Source organism: Pseudopodoces humilis, chromosome 19 (genome assembly GCF_049639895.1).
Source record: "Pseudopodoces humilis isolate 2021_Gansu_Grassland_sample_001 chromosome 19, ASM4963989v1, whole genome shotgun sequence".
NCBI classification, from domain to species: domain Eukaryota; kingdom Metazoa; phylum Chordata; class Aves; order Passeriformes; family Paridae; genus Pseudopodoces; species Pseudopodoces humilis.
This window is the reverse complement of record NC_142218.1, coordinates 12561346-12580839: the sequence shown is the minus strand read 5'-3', so window position 1 is coordinate 12580839 and position 19494 is coordinate 12561346.

Sequence of the window (19494 nt, the reverse complement as noted above, 5' to 3'; positions counted from 1 at the left end):
CACTGATATGTGGCTGGCCACCAAGAGGCTGCAGACTAAAAGTGTAACTGAGTTTAATTATTAAGGTATAATTGAGGTCTTTGTGTTTATAGGATAATTGTTTCTTTTTTAATATAACTTAAAGTTCGCAATACAAGGAACAGGCCTGAACCTGTGCATGGATGCTGGAAACGGTCTAAGAAGATTAAGGTCTCTTAATTGATTTCACATAAACAGGTGTGACTGAATTCATCAGAAGAAGGTTAAGACTAAATGTATTCTGCTAATTATGTGAAAATTGCCAGAGTGTGCTGGGTTGAGCAATTGCCTTCCCTTTGCAAGTGGGATCATTCCTCAACTGTACATCAAATGGCAAAAATGACATTTCCTAAGCAAGTGAGCCAATCTGTCACACGCTGGGCTTTATTTTGAAATTTCTTTGCTTGTAGACACGTTGGCAGTGGTGGATTTGGCAACAGGACATGGGAATGTCCCCGGTGTGCTGTAGCTGACTGGCAGCGTGGGAGGACAGGTGTCAGAGCAGGGCTGTGGCATTCTCTAAACTTCAGGAATCTGCACCATTGGAAATTCCTGTTCTGGAGAACTGAAGCAGTAACTCTGTGTAAAACACTTGCTGTCGATGTCTATGTGACCTCTGAAGTCAACTTTTCCTTGTTAGCTTTAGGCATTGGAGATGCAGAGCATGGACATTTCAGCAGTACATGGAACACCCTTTGTCCTGGGTTTCAAAATTGCCACTGGAGTATAAAACTCCTCACTCAGCTGACAAACAAACTGATTTATTCTATTTACTCTGCACTCTTTGCCATCTGTCCTCCTAATCTTACATCTTGAGGGAGCAAGATCGAATTGACAGTGTTGAATGCAGCTGTAGAAAGGACAAAAGTCCTGCTTTTGAGACATCCACCCCAGACTGCGCAGGTGTGACAACAAATTTGTGTGATGAGATAAAAGCGTCCCAGCACAGCATCACAGGGCCCTGCAATTACTCGGTGGTGCTCCCAACAAATCCATTTGCTGATGAAATTGTTCCTTGAGTCTCCAGACTGAAGGGTGACTTGTATTTAAGGTGTGATTTCAGCAACACATTTGCATAGAGATGCTCCAAAATTAGTTCAGTTGCCTAAATCACTGTTTTGTAATAGCAAAGATATTGTTTGTAATGTTTAATATAGAAAATAATACGCTTCATGTATTACTGTCTTTTCCTACTTTAATTTTGAGACCCAAATGCAGACTTACATTGATGAGCAATGAGGGACGATTTAGCATTTGTGTTTTACTCAAAGTGAGCAACTACCAAGTAACAAGGAGCAAAATCTTAATTTAAAAAAACACAACTCAATTGCACCTCTACAGAATGCTGGGAAAACATCTTCTAAGTGTAGATGCACAGTTTTATGTCTATTATTTAAGATATTCACCATCCATGCAGATTTTCAGCTCATTTTTTTTGGAGATGAGGCTTTCTGAAGTACAAATCTTATTATTCTTAGGGGATCCCAGCATGAAAACCTGTCTGTGTCTGCATTTTGGAAAAAGGATGTAGTGGCTGTACTTGCACCTGCCAAACATGAGCTAAAGTTATGCCATTTCCAACAGAAAAAAAATAAGCATTATGAATGAACTAAACTTTGCAGAAGATATCAGACATAATCTTTCACTCTTCTGAGTTTTGGTAGAGCATTGGAAGGAAGATTATTTCCAGATTTAGGCACCATAATTTGGGAAAGAGATGGGCCAGGTGAAGAGTATCTAAAAAGGAAGGGAAATAGAGTTTGTGAAAAGAGATTGAACTTGGGTTGCTTTTCTTGCAGACAGGACCAGGATAGTGTTACAAGCCTTCAAAAAGAAGGAAGAGAATTTATCCTCTGTGCCCATTCACCCATAAAAATAAATTTCTTGACGACAAAGCTAGGCATCAGAAAACCATTTTTAGCCAGAAGAGGATATTTGTAATAGATTGTGAGCCTCAGCTGAGGAAAAGATTAGACAAACATCAGTTTGGAGCGGGGAGGGAAATAGCCGGAAGATTGCTCGAGATCCCTTCCAGCCCTGTTGTTCTAATTTTATGATTTATTTTTTTAATAACTGCTGTAAGCACTCTTGGACAATGAATTAGAAGAAGTCGTTTTAAAAAGTTGTAACATCAGTTACTGAAAAATCATTCCTTATTCCAAGTAAACATGTCAGCTTCATTTTTCTGTCCTGGATTGCAACTTTTTCTTTTTCTAGAAAAGCATCTTCCTTTAAATGGAACACGGTGAAGAAGCTCTTTGGCAGTTTCCTGCCAGCTTTTCCAGAAATACCTCTATAAGTGAAAGAAAAAACTCTCATCAGAACATATTGTCTGCAGGAGAGAAAAAAATTAAGTCTTGAGTTATGTTGATGTGGAAAAGGATCAGTGTCTGACACTCACTCACTCTCATTCAAGTTTAAATTTATTTTGCAAATAGAAGCCCTGCTTCTTGCCATCTGCTTCAAACATCTCCTTCAGGCTGACTTTTGGCTGTTCTTCATAGGAACTCTTTTTATTCTATACATCCAAAGTTTCATTTGATTTCCGAAGGGGATGAATGCCCTGATTCCTTTGCTCCTTTGAAAACTCAAGCTGGTTTGTTTTCTTTTTTTTTTTTTTTTTTAATCAAGACCATCAAGAGCTGGCTGAGAGGGCTTTGCAATTGATAGCATTTAAGCACATGCCTTAAAATATTAAGATAAATTGGGTACTTCCTATTTATTTGCTGCCTAACTTGGATCTCATTTTATCGAAACAAGCTCCCACCTCTCTGCTTTTGCCCCGACATTAATCAGACTCTAAAATCCAAAGTTGCTCCATGAATTTGGAGCAGGGAAGGAGCTGAGAGGCAGTTTGGAGGGACAGGAATCTCAGCCAGACCAAGGTGCTGCTCCATGGCAGGGGATGCAAAAGGCAGACGAGCTCAACTCCTCTGAATGCAAACCAGTCCTTGGCAAAACATCTTCGGGGCATGGCTGGAAAGGGGGAAATGATTGATTGAAATAGATTTCCAAGTGATTTATCTAATCCAGAGTTATTTGTTACATCCTCTCCAACTGATGAAAAAACAACACAATGCACTGAAAGGGTTTTGCTCTCCAAGGTGTGAGGTTATACAGGAATTACTGGTATTTTTTCTAGTGATTGGAAGTACTTAATTCTTGGCCCCCTGCCTCATAATACAGCCCAGGCTGGTACAAGCAGTTCTGCAAAACATAATTTTACTTCACTTGTTTTAATGATCAGGAAACATCTACTTTTAAACTGATCTCTGCTGTGCAATTACAAATGTTTTGATGGAAACACACTTTTTAAATTAGTTTCATTCCCATAATGACTCTAGTTAGACTGTGCCATTAGTAAGCAAAAGAATTGCAGTCTCTCATCAGGTTGTTTAGCTTTCCAAATCCAAATTTGTTTCTATTAAGAAATTGGATCAGAGTTGATTCTCTTAAAAAGATTTTGAAAAAATCCTCAACTTTGCAGAAACTAGACTTAAAACCAAGCTCTCTTTTTCAGGTCAGTTATTATTTAATTGATAAACATATTTAAATGTTTCTGTTTAAAACAAAAAAACTCCATGATGTCTGAGTCTTGAATTGTGGATTTTTATTTATTTTCTTGTGCTGGTGTGGAAATGGTGAATGGAACAAAAAATCTCTCATGTGTGGCAGATAAGTCTGGAGATAAGAAGTCAAAAAATTGTATATGAAAAGGATATTCCTGCTACTTAAAAAAGCTTTATTTATTTCTACTAACGAGTGAAAGAATAGGATAAATCAGGCCAGATTTTGAAGATTTTGGGTCATAAATACTGACAATAAACTATTATGGCCATTTTGGGAAGGAACTTAAAAACTGTTGAGGTTTTTGGAGGAACTGGCCGTGAAATTGCAGGAATTCAGAGGTGGGATGTGTGTCAGTCCTTCTGTGGGAATGTCACTGGCTGTCTCTGCAGATTGAGATATTATTGTGTAAATAAAACATTGGGTATTCATCTTCCACCGAGGAGATTCAGTAATTACTGTGCTCACCCAGTAGATGACAGCTGTTATCATTCTGATGAAAAGAGCCCTAAATTAAAACCCTGTTGCTTTGCATAGATTCCTATCAGAAACAAATGTTAATTTTCTTGGTTGGTCAACCTCCTTTATCGAGTCCTCTGGCAGGAATAAATAAGGTCCAGCTCTTTATTTTTGTTTAGTGTGTTGTTTCCTGGTGTGCTGATAATTTTGCAGCTGAGAGGAGAAATCCACAATTAAATTCTGGTGGATTTGTGTGTGTTTCTGGCATTGATCCTTCAGCCAATACCTGCGGCATTTTGCACATGTGTAAAGGCTAAAAACTACGCAGATCTTTTTTGGTTTGCCAAAAAGAGAAGAGGGTCTATGATCAGGATATGTTCCTAGCACGGATCTCTGCACACACAGAGCAGGGGCTGTTGGAAAAGCAGATTTCCCCCCTCTTCCCATCCGTGGAACGAGGGCTCGGGGATTAACGCGGTGACATCTGCACAGTCAGGATGGGGAGGTGCTCCTTGTACACCTCTTGTTTTCTTTGGAAACCTTTCCCAGTTATAGGAGATTAAACCCTTTAATGTGTCATCATTTCAGGCCAGATGTCAACTGCCAAGCAGAAGTGCTCTGTGCAGATAACGAGGGACAAAAATGAGTTGCTGATAGGGCAGGTTTGATAAACAGAACAGCTCCTTGTGCAGAGAGGGTTAGGATGTGCAGGAAAACTCTGACATGTGAGGGGACACTGAGGCTGAGTGAGGGCAAAAGTGAGGGTTTGAACATGAACATCCCACTACTGTCATCCCACAAAATTCCACAGATATATAACATTACCTAGCAGTCATTACAGATTTCTGCTAAAACTACAACCTGTCACTGTTACCTTTGCAGGAACGGCCTCTGCTTCACAAGAACAAAAGTCTGGCCACCAAGAACCCTGTTCCTTATCTTTCTTTTTATTTAACACCCCCACAGTTTAGCGCAGCTGCTGTTCCCAAGGTGCTGAATAAAAAGAAGTTGGATGGAGAAGGGTGGGTGCAGGGAAAAACCTTGGATTGCATGTGGGGTTTGAAAGCTCTTATTCTGTGCAAATTAAGCAAAGCACAGCTTGAAGGGCAGCACAGACTTGAAACACTCAAAATCCTGGGGAAAACTTGTATCTGCTTAGGGTTCCTAACTTTCTTTCCATACTGGGAGTTGTTCATAAAACAAATAAAAATCACTGGAGTGTCCCCTGGAAACAAAATATTCTGATCAATGTAAGACTGAACAATTCTTTATTTTTTGAAGGCAATGGTAAATAATCTCTTTTAAAAAATGCAGTGCATGTCCCAAAGCAGAAGAGCAACAATAAAAACTCTCTTGAGCAAATATTGCAAAAGAAACTTTAAATATGATCAAGCCCTCTATCTGAGTAAAATGGTTTGCTGCAAACTGTATCTTTTCTCCAATATTAGTGGTCCAGGAGTAATCAAACCAGGCTTCTGCAGAGAAATGCCTCCCTGAGATTTTACAGAGGAGAATATTTTGGCACTTTACAGAATTACAATTTTGTTTTGGGCTTTTTTCCTCCCCCTTTTTGCCTAAAGCTTCAAGAATAGTGGGAATATTGCCTGTGGATGTCATTATTTCAGTGCCTGCACCATTTGCATGCTCAAAGTCTTTGGAGTTTCCATGTTGTACAGATTCTCCCTGGCTACCTGGCTGAGAGGAAATGTGAGTTTAATGGGTTTTGTGTTTTTAAAGGCTGGCTGGGCTGGAGATAGCTTGTGAGAATCCCACAGATCCCTCTGGAGAGGGAGACGCGATGGCGCTTTGGTGCCTTTTAACTCAGCTACAGGTCTGAAGTTTGCTTGGGTTTCTAAGACTGAAAATTGCCAGGAGCCTTTTTTTCTTTTTTTCCCTTCATTGTTCTCCTTTGGATGGGTGAAACAAGTTAGGGCTCTCTCCAAACTGACTTGTGTGCAACTTCTCCTAAGCAGGAAAAGTCTTTATTTTCCTTGGTTTCTCTTTGTGGCTGAGTAGTTTGCAGGCTCCTTGAGAGGGCTGCTGGGGAGAAAGGAGAGAGGAGCTCTGTGCTCACTCTAGGAATTGTCCTTTCTCATCCTGGCCTGGCTGGGATGGGGAGATTCCATGGAAAAGCAGGACAGGCTCCTCATTGCTGGGCTGTGCCTCAGGCCCCAGTGCAAGCCGTTGCAATTTTGGTTTTTGTGAACACTCTAACTTCACAATTTCCTGAGTGCTTGTGTCATTTATTTATGCCTGCCTTTTATTTATATTCATAGAAGTGCATGCAGACACAGAACTGAGGCTTACAAAAAGTTCAAGCCAATACTTGCCATTTTTTCGGAGATATTTTCACAGCTCTAATATTCAAATGCTGCTTTTACTAATTAAGTTTTCTTAATTATATGATTTGCAAGATTAAAAGGCCACTGCCAATATAAACCACATATTGCCCCTGAACTGTTAGATTATTAAATTGAATTTTTAAATTAATTTTTACTTGCCATGATTTGTATTCTGTTTGTTCTGTGCTATTTTAAGCTTGGATAATAAATATCATGTCAGTCTCGTATTCATTTGTGGACAATTCCAAGTTTTCAGTGCTACAGGGTAAGGGTTTGAAAGGCAGCAACACAATTCTTTGTTTTGTTTCAAAGAATTGTTTTTTTAATTCTGTTCATCTTACGCTTTACAGAAGGCTTTTATTTTTAAACAAAATAAAAAAAACTAGGCTAAATATAAGTTGACAGCATCTCTTGAAATTATATTCTTGTTTATGACAGTGTAGAGGAGAGGCACAAAAAGTCAGAGGTCATTTTTTATAAGCGGTAAATTCTCATGCGCGAGAATGTCTGGATGTGTAAAGTGTCTGTACGAGACTTGAGTCATCTCTTCCTCTCTGATGGGATTTCTCAGGGCTATGGCTGTGAAAACTGCTTGTGATAAGAACATCTCCTCGCTAATGTGTTTTGTAAGTCTGGCATGTCCTTTTTGAAGCCCCTTCCTGCTCCCTGGCCATGGGAACAGCTTGTCACCCCCCGGGAGGGGACTGGGCAGCGAAACCATGGGGCAGGAGCTGGGTGCACAGCCCGGGATGGGCCAGGGCCAGGGGCTGCTGAGGCCCAGGGGCTGCTGAGGCCCAGGGGCTGCTGAGGCCCAGGGGCTGCTGAGGCCCAGGGGCTGTGCTGGGACAGGCCAGGCCCAGGCATTGCTGAGGGCCAGGGGCTGTGCCCCAGGCCCAGGGGCAGGCCAGGCCCAGGCATTGCTGAGGGCCAGGGGCTGGGGCCCAGGGCCAGGGTCTGTGCCAGGACAGGGACAGGCCAAACCCAGGGGCTGTGCCCCAGGCCCAGGCACTGCTGAGGGGCAGGGGCTGTGGCCCAGGGGCTGGAGGCACGAGTGAGTGGACTTGTTGGGAGCAGCAAAGTCACAGCCACACCATGAGGGCCACGAGGCACTTTGGTAGTGCTGGTCCATCAGCTAAGCCCGTTCCCACTGGAAATGACCCCTTTATAAAGTAAATAAACCACAGCCGTGCTCAGGGCTCTGTTTTCAGGGCTGCTGAGCTCTGGGGGTGCGTGCCAGTGTGGGTTGAGAGGAGTTTGGCCTGAGTGTCCTGGTGGGTGTGTGGCAGAGCCTGCTGGAGCTGCCCTGGCTGCCACCACTCCGTGCCCAGCTACTGTGACGTGCAAGTGGAAGCCCCAGAGAGATGCAGGGATAACGTGAAGCATTCCCTCCTGACAGGTGATCCCAAATCCTTGTTGAAAGCCGAGGAAATCGGCACAGGGAGCTCTGCCTTTAGGACAGGAGCACCATGGATTAATCTAATTTGAGTTTTGGCTACCTTCAGCAAGCTGAAGGCAGAGCTCACTTCATAGTGAGCAGAAACTTGCATAACAGTTAATTGGTAGTTTGTTTTGTAATGGAGGAAAAGCGAAACTCCCTAGCAAAATTGCCTCTTTCTTTCCTAAATTTCAAATACTGAGGGCCAGCACTGTGAGGATCTATACAGAGCCATACCAGATTATCAAGTGGTTAAATTGATATAATTAATTTTCTGCTCTTACACTACAGAATTCTATTTTTGCCAGGAAGGACAATAAGAAAATATTGGTTAGGCATGGAAGTGCCTTGAATTCAGAATTCATGTGGAGAAAGTAAGATTCTGAAAATTTATTGTTGCAAATGAATTTTTAAGAAAATACAAAGTTCTTGACTATTTGTCTCCTATTGACACTCAGTGTTTCAAATAAAATTCATTGGGCATGTGCACATAGTCTTAGATATAGTGGAATGAAGGGTTTTCATATATAAAAAAGGGTCAATATTTTTGGCATCTGACAGAATGTATTTAACAGAGCTTGAAATGGTGAGGATGGGGAGCATGGAGAGAAGCATTTTTTCAGTCTGTGACTTCCTGAAAAATCACACCGGAAAAACCCCCACCATGTGTGAGCACATGCAGAGGGTGATGGTGCAGAAATGCCATTGCCTTTAGACACTGTCTTGATAAGGACCTTTCATAGAGCCACGAGTCCCTTTTCAGAATGCTGCCTCTGTTATGCTGCTGTCCCAGTTTATGACTGTTTTGTTTTGTTTCTTTTTTCCACTGCAAAAGATCTTGGATTGAGGGATTGTCCTGATGATCTGTTCAGTGTTCCAAGGGGGCTGATTAATCTGAAAAACCCAACAAGACAGCTGAAACTGCTGCCAAAAACTGTCATCCGTTCTGCTCTCTCAACTGCCAGCTTTCTGTGCTCTAGCTGCAGAGACAGGTCTACTCTTAAAGATGCAGCCTGACATTTCCTAATGCAGCAGCAACAGGGTAAATGATGGGGGAGTGATTTGGGGGACTGAGTTTTCCCTTTATTCTGTCACTTCCGAGTGGTTGCATTTCTCTCCTGAGGTAGCACCAAGCTCAGTACTGCTATTAATTCTGTCTGCTGACTGCAATTAATCCAGTGGCAGAGAGGATGGAAATATTCTGGGAGGGGAAATTGTCTCTTGAAGGTTGACATGGAGTTTGTGTGGCTTTTTTTTGTTCATCTCACAGCACCATGGCAGCAAGAAAGATGAGTTACTCCTGAGCAGTGTTTCCTATACACTCATTCAAAGCAATCACAAAAATAATCTTATTCCTGCTGTGTGTGAATGTTGGTGCTAAGCATGAGAAAAGGCGGCTCCCTGGTCTTTGAAGGGAGGGATTTTGGAGCTCAGGAAGGAGGAAGGTGGCCAAGCTCTCCCTTGCCTGATCCACACCCTGTGTTTACATGGGCTGGAGGTGGAAGGCAGAAGAGCCTCCAGCCCCAAACTGGAATTGTGACACCTCCACACCAAGGTCCTGGGCTTGGGGCTTTTCAGAAGCCACCCCTGGGTGCCTTGCTGGGACTCCCTGAGCAAACTCTTCAGCAATGGCAGCATAAGTCAAAAATAAAAAATATTTTTAAAGTAAACTGGATAACTGCAACTGAAAGCTTGAGGGAATGTTTAATGGGGCCATTAATAAATGACTCAGGCAGCCAATGGGACATAGCCTTTGGTCTCGTGCCTTGCACTGCTGCAGAGGCTCCCTGTAATGAACACACAAAACGTGCCCCATCAAGCCTTGGTGCTTTAGCACAAAACACTCCTGAAGTTAATATATGCTGGATGGCAAAGTGGTGCCTCCAGTAAACATCTTGGACAACCAGTGCTGAGAAAAACCTTTTAAGAGGATGGATTTTTCTAACAGAGAAACCTTAACTCTTTTCAGAACTTTTAAGAATACCCAAACGTCCTGGGTAAAGGAGAGGAACAACCTTCTGAACTTTAATATGTGGGCAAAGCCCTGTGTTAACCCCCACCAGGTTTACAAGTGGTGAGAGGTGTGAATGTCACCAGGAGTGTTCCGCTGTGTTAGCAAGGTGTTTTGATCCTGGCTAGAGCTGAAGAAAACAGAACATTATGAAAGCAATCACCAGTGTTCTAGATGCTCGATAGGATAGTGCAGGGTGCTGCAGAAGCCCCTAACTAAAGATTAAATTTGATTAAATACACTCGCAGCAAACTGGCTTGCTTGTGCCAATTAACTTGGAAATGCAGCAGTGTTTTATTGCTTTAGGAATGAATGGTACTTATTGGCTTCTTATATAACAGTTTGACTTCCTTATCCAGTCAGAAAATCGAGCATCTGTCAGACCATCAACCCATAAATGTCTTCATTAGATCTGATAAACAGACCATGGCAAGCCAGGAAGTTGGAAGGTCCCACCCTTCTGCCCGGGGGGCTGGACTCACTTAACAGGCTTAAAAGGAGGGATCTGAGTAAAACAGGGAGAAGAAACACACTGGGTGAGCCAGAGAGGAGCTGTTCTGAGACTGTGCCCAGGTGCAGCACTGAAATAACCTCTTTCAGGGCCATTGGGACTCTTCCCCATCCATTCCTGTTACCAAACAAACAAATCCTTGGCAAGTACCCGGTTCAGGAAGCTGTCCCCAGACAAATTGCTGGGTGTGATCCCAATAAAGCTGGGCTCGAGCCTGCTGCCAGCTGAGATCCCTCTGGAAAGCACCAGGGCTGTCACTGATTTGAAGGAGCTCTGTGACCCACAGACTGTGGTTTGTACCAGCCTAGTGATGCTTTCTGCAACTTCTGCTGAGCCCTCCTGATGGCTCTGAATATTCTGCTCCTGCTTTTGTGGTGCTGCACAAAGAATTGGCATCACAAGCCAGGGGCACATCACCCACAAAATGTTGCTTCTCCTGGCTAAATTTTGGCACAGCCTCACCTCGAGTGGCTGCGCAGCCTTTGTGCCTGACCTCGGTGCAATAAAGCCTGTGGCATTGGCAGCAGAGATGTTGACAATATTACAGTAGGAGGTGGAAGTCCTTAATCACACAGGGTTGCTTGGATGTTTTGTTATTTCCACTAATAAGAATGGAGAAGGCACAGGCAGATGAGCCTTTAAGTGCTGTTCCTCTGAGTCTTCCTTCAAAGCCAGAAATTCTTTTTTATCTCCCACAAACTCCTACCTCACTCTGTGCTCTGACAAATCTGTCCCTTTAAATAAAGCTGCTGCTCTTGCACAACCTTTGGTCTTGCAAAATGCAAAGCCATCTGTTACAACCTCAATTACAGGTTAGAGGAGACAGAAACTCATTTGATGGACTGCAAGAGCAGGATTTACCTTCTCTGTGTGTCTGAGGGAAAAGACCAACCTTTATGACAGAGGCCAGGTCAAGAATGAGGAGTTTTGTCTATTAAAGTAAATTGAAGAGGGGGTAAACTCTAAAAGACAGATTGAGTTCATACCTAACTTTGAAATGAAATCTAAATGTCTCTGTTTGTATAGTGGTATGTACAAGCCTTTTTTTTTATTCTCCCCCCCCCAACTTTGTAAATGTTCCTGCGGTGCTGCTCTGCAATTTAAGATTCCACACCCTCTTGAATAAAAACTCAAAGCACTGATACTCACTTGAGTTGCTGCTTGTATATTGTTATTGAGACAAAATCATTTAGTTTCTGTTGTTTGTTCCTTGCAAGCTTAACCTAAGCAAAAAAAGAAATAGTGCATATGAGATAAAGTTGACAGGCTTTTGATTTTTACTGGGAGATCAATATTTTAGAGATTTTTGTCTTTTTAAAGCTGTAATCACCTGATTTTCTAATTTTTTTTTTTTTATTTAGAAGGTTATAAATGTAGTAGCAGAAAAAGTCAAACTAAGTATATGGGGAAAGCCTCTAAGAAACTTCAAAATGTAGCTTAAAAATAGATCCTCTTTGTTTTTGTTCCCCTGTGGGTAATTCATGGATTCCCAGAATGTAAAATCAAGCTTTAGTTTTGATGCCTGGGGTTGTCATTAAAGAAGCAGTCACTCCACCAATTCATCCCAAGCTGTTTAGCAGTAGATATGTGTATTTTAGATACCTTCTTCTTGTTCCGTTGCGATTCCCTTGGGAATAGGAAGCCCAGGTGCCCGTCCTGGCTGTTCCCTGGGTGAGCACTTGGCTCCAAGAGGTTTCGCTACTTGGGGCTGGGCTCTGTCTCAGTCTGTTCTAACCCTGACATTCTCCTTCCCTTCAAGGTGAGGCAAAGCCAAAGCTCAGATCACCAGTGAAGTTCCCCTTCCCCCTCCTGTCCAGCAGCCTGGGACAGGTTTGATTTATCTCTGTCTTTTGGAGCAGAGGGAGGCGATTGCTGTGCATGGGGAAAGAATCTGAGACAAACCTGAATGTGCTGAGTTTAAAAAAAATAATAAAGTAGTAGGTGAAAGCAGTAAATATGGCAACTATGCCAGTCCTTCCTACTCTGCTTTTCTGCTACATTCTTGTTATACAATGGTGAGGGCTGTTGCAGGAAGGACTGTTGAAAGATGGGGGATTTAAGAGAGCTGTGATGGCTCTGTTGGATTGTTGCCTAGATTTGGACTGTATTTATTATTCTCCTTCTATTAAGGTGCTTAAGTATTCAGAGTTGGGTTTAGACAAGAAATAAATATCTGAGCAGCTGTGACTACATGTCTGTTGGTGATTAGTCATCACTACAACTCTTCAGAGTTGGATTTACCAGCAAATTGTTAAAATTCCCCCAAATGGAGGGCAGCATAGTGGAGAAAATTGAGGTTTATTTTGCTGTGTTTGGCTGGAAGTTTCACCTGGAGCAATCCAACAGGCCAGGAGAGAAGAGCTCCTGACCTGGCACAGGAGAATGAGCTATTTAGAATTTCCATTCCTTGCAGGTGCTGTTTTCTGCAGCTCACCTGCCAGGGTCTGGGGAAAATGCAGAGAGCAGGAAGAGATTTATCAATGATTCTTGCTGGTGAGAGCAAAGAAAATTGTTAAACTCTTGGGCAGGGGGAGGCTGATTCCACCTGCACTGATGGTGCTCCAAGGGTTCAGCATACCGTGGCTTTGTCTCTGTTGGGAGAGGCAAGGAAAGATTGAACACTGATTTCAGCCTCAGGCAGGCTTCTGCACATCAAGGTTTATTTTCCTGGAAATACTAAGAAAAAAGATCTCAGTCTGTTCTATGTTTCTGACTAATGTAATTCATTGCACTACAATTCCACGTTCTGTTCTCCTCGGGTTTAGTTTGTTTTTAGAAGAATGAAACATCACCATTTTCTCCCTCTTCTAAAACTGAAGGAAGGATGCCTACACACACAGTAGAAAAAAATACCTGCTTGTTTTGGTCCCAAAAAAGGAGTTTTGATAGAAAGCAAAAAGAGAACTTGTAGCATCTCTCTTGACCATGTTGAAGGAGAGGATTATTTTGCTCCCACAGCAAGTTTTTGCTTTAGTTCAGGACAACATTGCTCATTGGGTGGGAACAGAGGGAATAAAACTGGAGTTTTGGAAAGCCAACCATCCCTTCTCAGCAAACATTTCCTGCAAACAGCTGGGCAAGGGAAGACCCATCCACCATGGAAAATGGTAATTGGGAGAGCAGGGAAATTGGGATTTGGTTTCCTGCTCTGCTTCACATAATCAGGGTAACCTGGAGCATTTTACTGGCAGGTGGGGCTATTCCTGTCCTGTAAGTGACCCTAATTTGATCCTGAAATGGGTAAACTCAGAAATCTGACAAGGTCCTGTGGAGAAGTTTAATAGTTGCTGATGCCTTTGTAATTTGTAAAAGCTGGGGTTGGTGGTACCAACTAATTTAGACTATTTCATGTTGGGAATAATTTTGACTTCAATTCTTATTCCCCACCAGAACTTGTGAAATGCATGTAGGGGGAAGAATTACTGGTAAAGCCCCACGATTTGTGGTGTCAGCTGACTGCAAATGACAAATCACATATTTATCAGTAGCTGAGGATGTGATGCCTGCTTTACCAGTTGGGGAGATCAATTTGTAAGACATAAGACCAAGTTCCTTGGTCCATTTAACACTTGGGACTCTGAAAGTCAGGGAACACTTTCTGGCCAAATGTTCCATGGCTCATGATTTCAGAAGGATTAGGATGAATTTCCCATACCACATATCTGCCCTTCTTGTTTAACCCAGAAAAAAATGCTTCTGGCTGCCTCATTGAAGGAATTATTGTGTAGCCATGGCTTTGAGTGAAGCCTAAGGAATTACTCACTGGCTATATTGCATGCCATAAAAATACTGAATGTGCTTCTGAGTAAAATGGGGATTGGGTGTTTCCTGTAGAAGTAGCTAATCCTTAAAAATTTTATTTTTTTTTCTTCGTATTCCATCTACTCTAAGGAAAAAATCAAAAGACCCCAAAATAACAACAGGAAAAAGAAACCCAAACCCCAGAAGATCCAAAAAGAGCTCATCTTATCAAGGTGTAGTAAAGATCAATCTGTTGAAGTCTGTTTTTTCAGTGTTTGCCACATTCCCAGGTGTGGGGAGGATTCCTGTTCCACAAGAGCTGTCTTCTCTGAGCAGTGAGGTCCCATGGGGACAAAATAAGTCCTTGAGTGGTGGTGGGCTGAATTTCCTCACTCAAGCTTTTTAAAATTCAAGAATGTGTTAATTCAAGCATCTCCAAGCTTCAGGAGTACAGATTATGCAAGCAGAGAACATATTTCCCCCCCCCTTCAACAAATAGCTGAATATTTGCACTGTGGTGAGGCTGGGGAGGCACAAGCTGCGTTCCAAAGGCAAAGCAAGGTGCAGTTCCTGCCCCAACTTGTAGGTGTTTTTCTAATTAAATCCTTTGCTAATGATAAGATTTTTGCTTTCACTTCATTATTTTTTTGTTTTCTGATCCCTTTTACTAGAGCTAATACAATTTTCTTTAAAAAAATGTGGATCTTTGCAACAATGGCTCAGAAAAAAAGGGAACCCTCAGTTGTGGCTGTACCCTGAGTGGTCTCAGGTAGAGATGCAGGTGGTTTATCTGGTCCCAGCAGAATTCCAGCCTGGCCTTCCTGCAAGGAGAGCCGTGGACTGTATGTGAGCTGTTTGTGCCTCCTGAGCTGGTTTGTCAGTGTGCAGTTCTGTGCTGAGGTGTCTCGAGTGATTCGCTTCTCAAAAGGCAGAGAAAGCAGCTCAAGTTCAAAACGTTGCCTGCTAAATACCCTGGGATTCTGCAGGAATTGTTCCATCAGTCCCAACACACTCCTCCAAGCCCTAAAAATATGGTGTGCCAGCTTGGTGTGTTTTCCTCTGCTGCCCTGGGTGGTTGTAAGAGGGTTGTAGGGGGAAGCCACCAGCCTGTGGGATCTCTGCATCCCTCTGAACCTGTGGGATCCCTCTGAACCTGTGGGATCTCTGCATCCCTCTGAACCTGTGGGATCTCTGCATCCCTCTGAACCTGTGGGATCTCTCCATCCCTCTGAATCTGTGGGATCTCTCCATTGCTCCAGCAGCTCCTGGCAGGGAGCACCACTTGCAGCTCATCCTGCATCTGGGTGAGTTGTCCCAGGCTGAGCAGCTCAGCACCTGAAGCTTGTGCAATCCTCCAGCTAATCCGTGCATGGAGCCACCCTTGGGCTTTGCAGAACATTTAGGGAGCATCAGGCACAGAACAGGCACAGAACAGGCACAGAACAGGCACAGAACAGGCACAGCTCCCTTCGTGCTGTCACACAGGAGCCACCCTGGAGTGGCAGCCTGGTGGGCAGGCAGTGGAGACAGCTCAATCCATCGTGTCCATTGTTTGTTACCTTCCCAAGGCTCTGTTCTCCAGCTTCTACCCCAACCTAAACCAAATTTCATAGGGAAAAAACCCTTAAATGGCATGTGGAGTGTGAAATATTTCTTTGAACTTTGCAGACCTGAGAATAAATTGGGGATTCAGCTGATTCTTCCTAATTTGGGGTCTTTCCATTAACCCTTGCAAGGAGCTGAAATAAGATCTCACCATTATGTTACCTTGATTTTTATTTTTCTTCTTTCTGGTCAAAATTAATAGTATTTGTGAATTTCTATGAAGGAATTAAAAGTGGTTACAGAAGTCTAAAGATGATGGATTTTCTTGAAGTGAAATTTTCAGGATCTAATGGAAAATTGCATGAAAGAGAATGGGAGTTGGAGTTCTTTATTTTCTCTTTATATAAAATGAATCGTAACTAAATAAATATTAAGAGTTAAAAATCAAAATGATTGGGTTACCATGGTCTAAATAAGTGTAGAGCTCTGAGATTTCAGGTGCACATCATTTAAGGTCTTGTTTTGAGTTGTTCAGCATTAATGCCAGGACAGATTCTCAGATCTGAAGGAAGAGCCACATCCCATATTTTCATTGTTTTAGAAAAATCTCTGAATGTTTATAAACTGTCTTGAAACAAGTGAAATTAGTTTCTTGATGACAGAGTACCCAACTGAATGAGCAGGAAAGTGCTTATTGACAAGACAAGTGTGTCATTTCTCTTTGCTGGTCTTTTGTTCGTATCATTTTCTGACAATCTGGAATACAAAAATTGACCACATTTTTCAGTGTTTTGGGTATATGGCAGTACTGCAAGGTGTCTTTCTGTGTAGCCAGGGCTGGGTTGTGTGGGTGGAAGGATCCAGGATGGTTTTCATCAGCAGCTGGACTTGTCTGGCAGTTCCTGTATAGCTTAAACTTTGAGGTGCATTTGCTGAATGCTGCAAAGGGAAGATTTTAAATCCTATTTTTAGTGGCTTTTATTTTCCCCCTAGTCCTGCCCATAGAATGCAGAGTTTGGTAGTACATGAGCAAGTTTTGCCTTAGATTTTTTTAATTTCTTTTAAAAAGCCTTCAATTTAAGAGAGCTTCCTCTCCTACAAGTCCAGCAAGCAAAAATATTTTTTTACAGCATCCTCTGTGAAGCAAATGAACTTTCATAAGCCTGCATGACTGTAGGCTATGCAGAAGGTAGATGTACAACCCTGAGAAAGGATTTTGTGAGTGTTGTGGGCAGCTGAAAAGCCTGGTAGACATTGGGCATCATGTAGGATTGTGGCAAAGCAATGGCAGGGTGGTCGGCTTTGACAACTAACAACATTGCAAGGCTTTGACAGAATAAGAACTTACATGTGGTGTCAATCATTCTCCACATGCCACTTCCAATTTGTCTTGCTGGGAGAGGACATCTGTCCCCAGTGGCATCCGAAATGAAGCTGCCAATGTCACAGCACCAAGGACACGGAGGAGCAGAGCGTGGGGTGCTGCCCTGGCGGGTTTGGTGCTGCCAGGGGAAATGGGGACAGATGGCTCTGAGGTGTCCTCTCCTCTGAAGGACAATCCCCCCAAAGTGCACGGAGGGGAGAGCTGTGGGTGGCAGAGAGGCCAAGCCATGGCTGCAGGTGTTCTTTCAAGGCACTGAAGAACAGGGGGGGAGTTTGCAGCACTAAGGTCAGGACACTTGGGGTGGGCTTGAGTTCATGTTAATGTTGCTGATTGGGCTCTTCTGTCCTGCTTCTAGCTTAGCTTTAAGAGATGAATATTTCCTCCTTCTAAACTTAATTGAATTTTCACTGTCTTAAGAAGAGGATAAATATATTTTACTCTTTTTTTTTGTTGTTTTTTTGTTTTTGTTTTTAAGCTGCAGAGGGTGCAGCATGAAAATCTCTGTATTTTCCTGCTTCCGTTTTCATGCATTTTTCTATAGATCAATACTGGAGCCAGGTAAAAACTTTTTCCTTTTTAAGGACAGGTATCTCTATGTCACTTAAGGAGCTTGGCTTTTACAGGGGGCCTGTGGCTGATGGGCTTTAGTGGTGAGAAAGTGCAAGGCCTTTGAGAGAACTGATGCTCTCTTGTGATTGAAAATTTGCCAGGTGTCCCTCTCTCCCTGTTGATTTTCTGATGCCTTCTGAAGTGTGAGATTGCATTTAGTTTTTCTCTCTGAGTGAGTTTAACTTGCTCAGGAGATTGAAATGATGTTGAGGCAGCAATGGGAGCTCACATGTGCATCCCAGCCTGGCTTTCAAGTGAAATCAGACTGAAAGCAAGCCAAACACACCAGTCAGAGGTGGGCTGGCTGATCTACTCTCCTCCTATCCTGCCCTCATCCAGACAGAAATGGGAAAGAAGGGTCTGGATGAGCCTGGAATATACTGCACAGCCTCGGTGCCACTGAGGGAACAGAGCTGTGTTTTCAAACCTGCTCGAGACACCAGCAGAGCTGAGCTCTCAGTCAGGGGCTGCTGTGACTGTGTCCCCTGCAGCTGCACTGAGCTGCTTCCCTCACTGTGTGCACAATTCTCTCCAGTGCACACAGTCCCATCCGGAGTGAGCTCCGTGCAGGAGCCACAGGACTGCAGTTTGACTTGTGGGTCTGCACAGATGTGCTTTGTTTTGATTCAAAGGCTGCACATGGTAGGGAAGGAGGGCTGTTTTTGCAAGCCTGCCTATGCTATGGTTGTATTTCATCTCCATTTTAATCTTTTCAGGAGCACACAGACCAACATCCAAATGCCAGCCCAGTCCAGACGGGTTCTTCTCCTCTCGCTCCTCCCGCTGCTGTGGGTGTTGTGTTTTGTTCTGGGGGTACACAAGTTGTTCTGTGTCTGCTCTGGCTGCCTCTGGTAGAAGTAAAACAGTTCTCCCACGCCCTGGGGCAGTGTCTGGGTGTGTGGTGGTGACAGCTCTTGGTGGCAGGAGTGACTGTGCGTGTGCACATGGGGCTGGCACAGCAGGACCATCAGGGAGGCTCAGGCTCCACATGACTCAAACAGGGCAAGTGATCACAGAAATGAGGGAGGAATTCACAGGTCAGAGCTGTAAATAAATTCCACATGGATTTTGAGTGCTGCGAGAAGGAAGCCTGTGCATTGGCTGATGCTGTCCTGCCTCTTTTAAAATGTTCTGTTGCAGATTTACGAGCCTGTTCTGGGGACAGAAATAAATAAGGACAGTAGGGTGGCCAGCACATATAAAACTGTGATATTATTTGATACCACTTTAATGTTCTAGAGAAAAGTGGGTGTAACAGTGTAAGGCTACTCCCAAGTGCAGATCTCCAGGGCATCCTCGGAGTTTCCCATTTGTTACTTTACCCTCAGCTATATGAATAGCAGGAGTAAAACACATGTGCAAGCTGTGTCAGCTTTGTGTGGGGATGAGCACAAGTGCAAATTCATAGTGTGAAAATCTGCTATTTTGATTCTTTCTGCTTTATTTTGAATGCTTAGTGATGTGTCCAGAACCCTACTGCTGCACAGGCAAAACTCCAGAGAATGATGGGCTCGCCTCCCATTTTTATTTGGAGTTTTACAAACTGTAATAAAAGAGCACCCAGACAATGCTCTGGGCACTGCATATGATCTTGTTTAAAAACTACACTTGTAAACAAATGGCTTCATCAACCACCTCAGATCAGATCAAATAAAACTTGCTATATTTATTCTGCTGCTGAGTTAAGAGCCATCTGTGGCTCTCTATTAACAGACAATTTACATGCAGATCCAAGTGCTCTGGAAATGGGAATTGTATTTTCTCTAGGAATCCCTCAGTGTTTAGCAGGGCTTTCCACCCCAGGTTCTTACAGAGAAAGGGGAAAAGAGACTGTGCTGAGTTAGGAGGACTAAACCCCTGGTTTGCACTGAT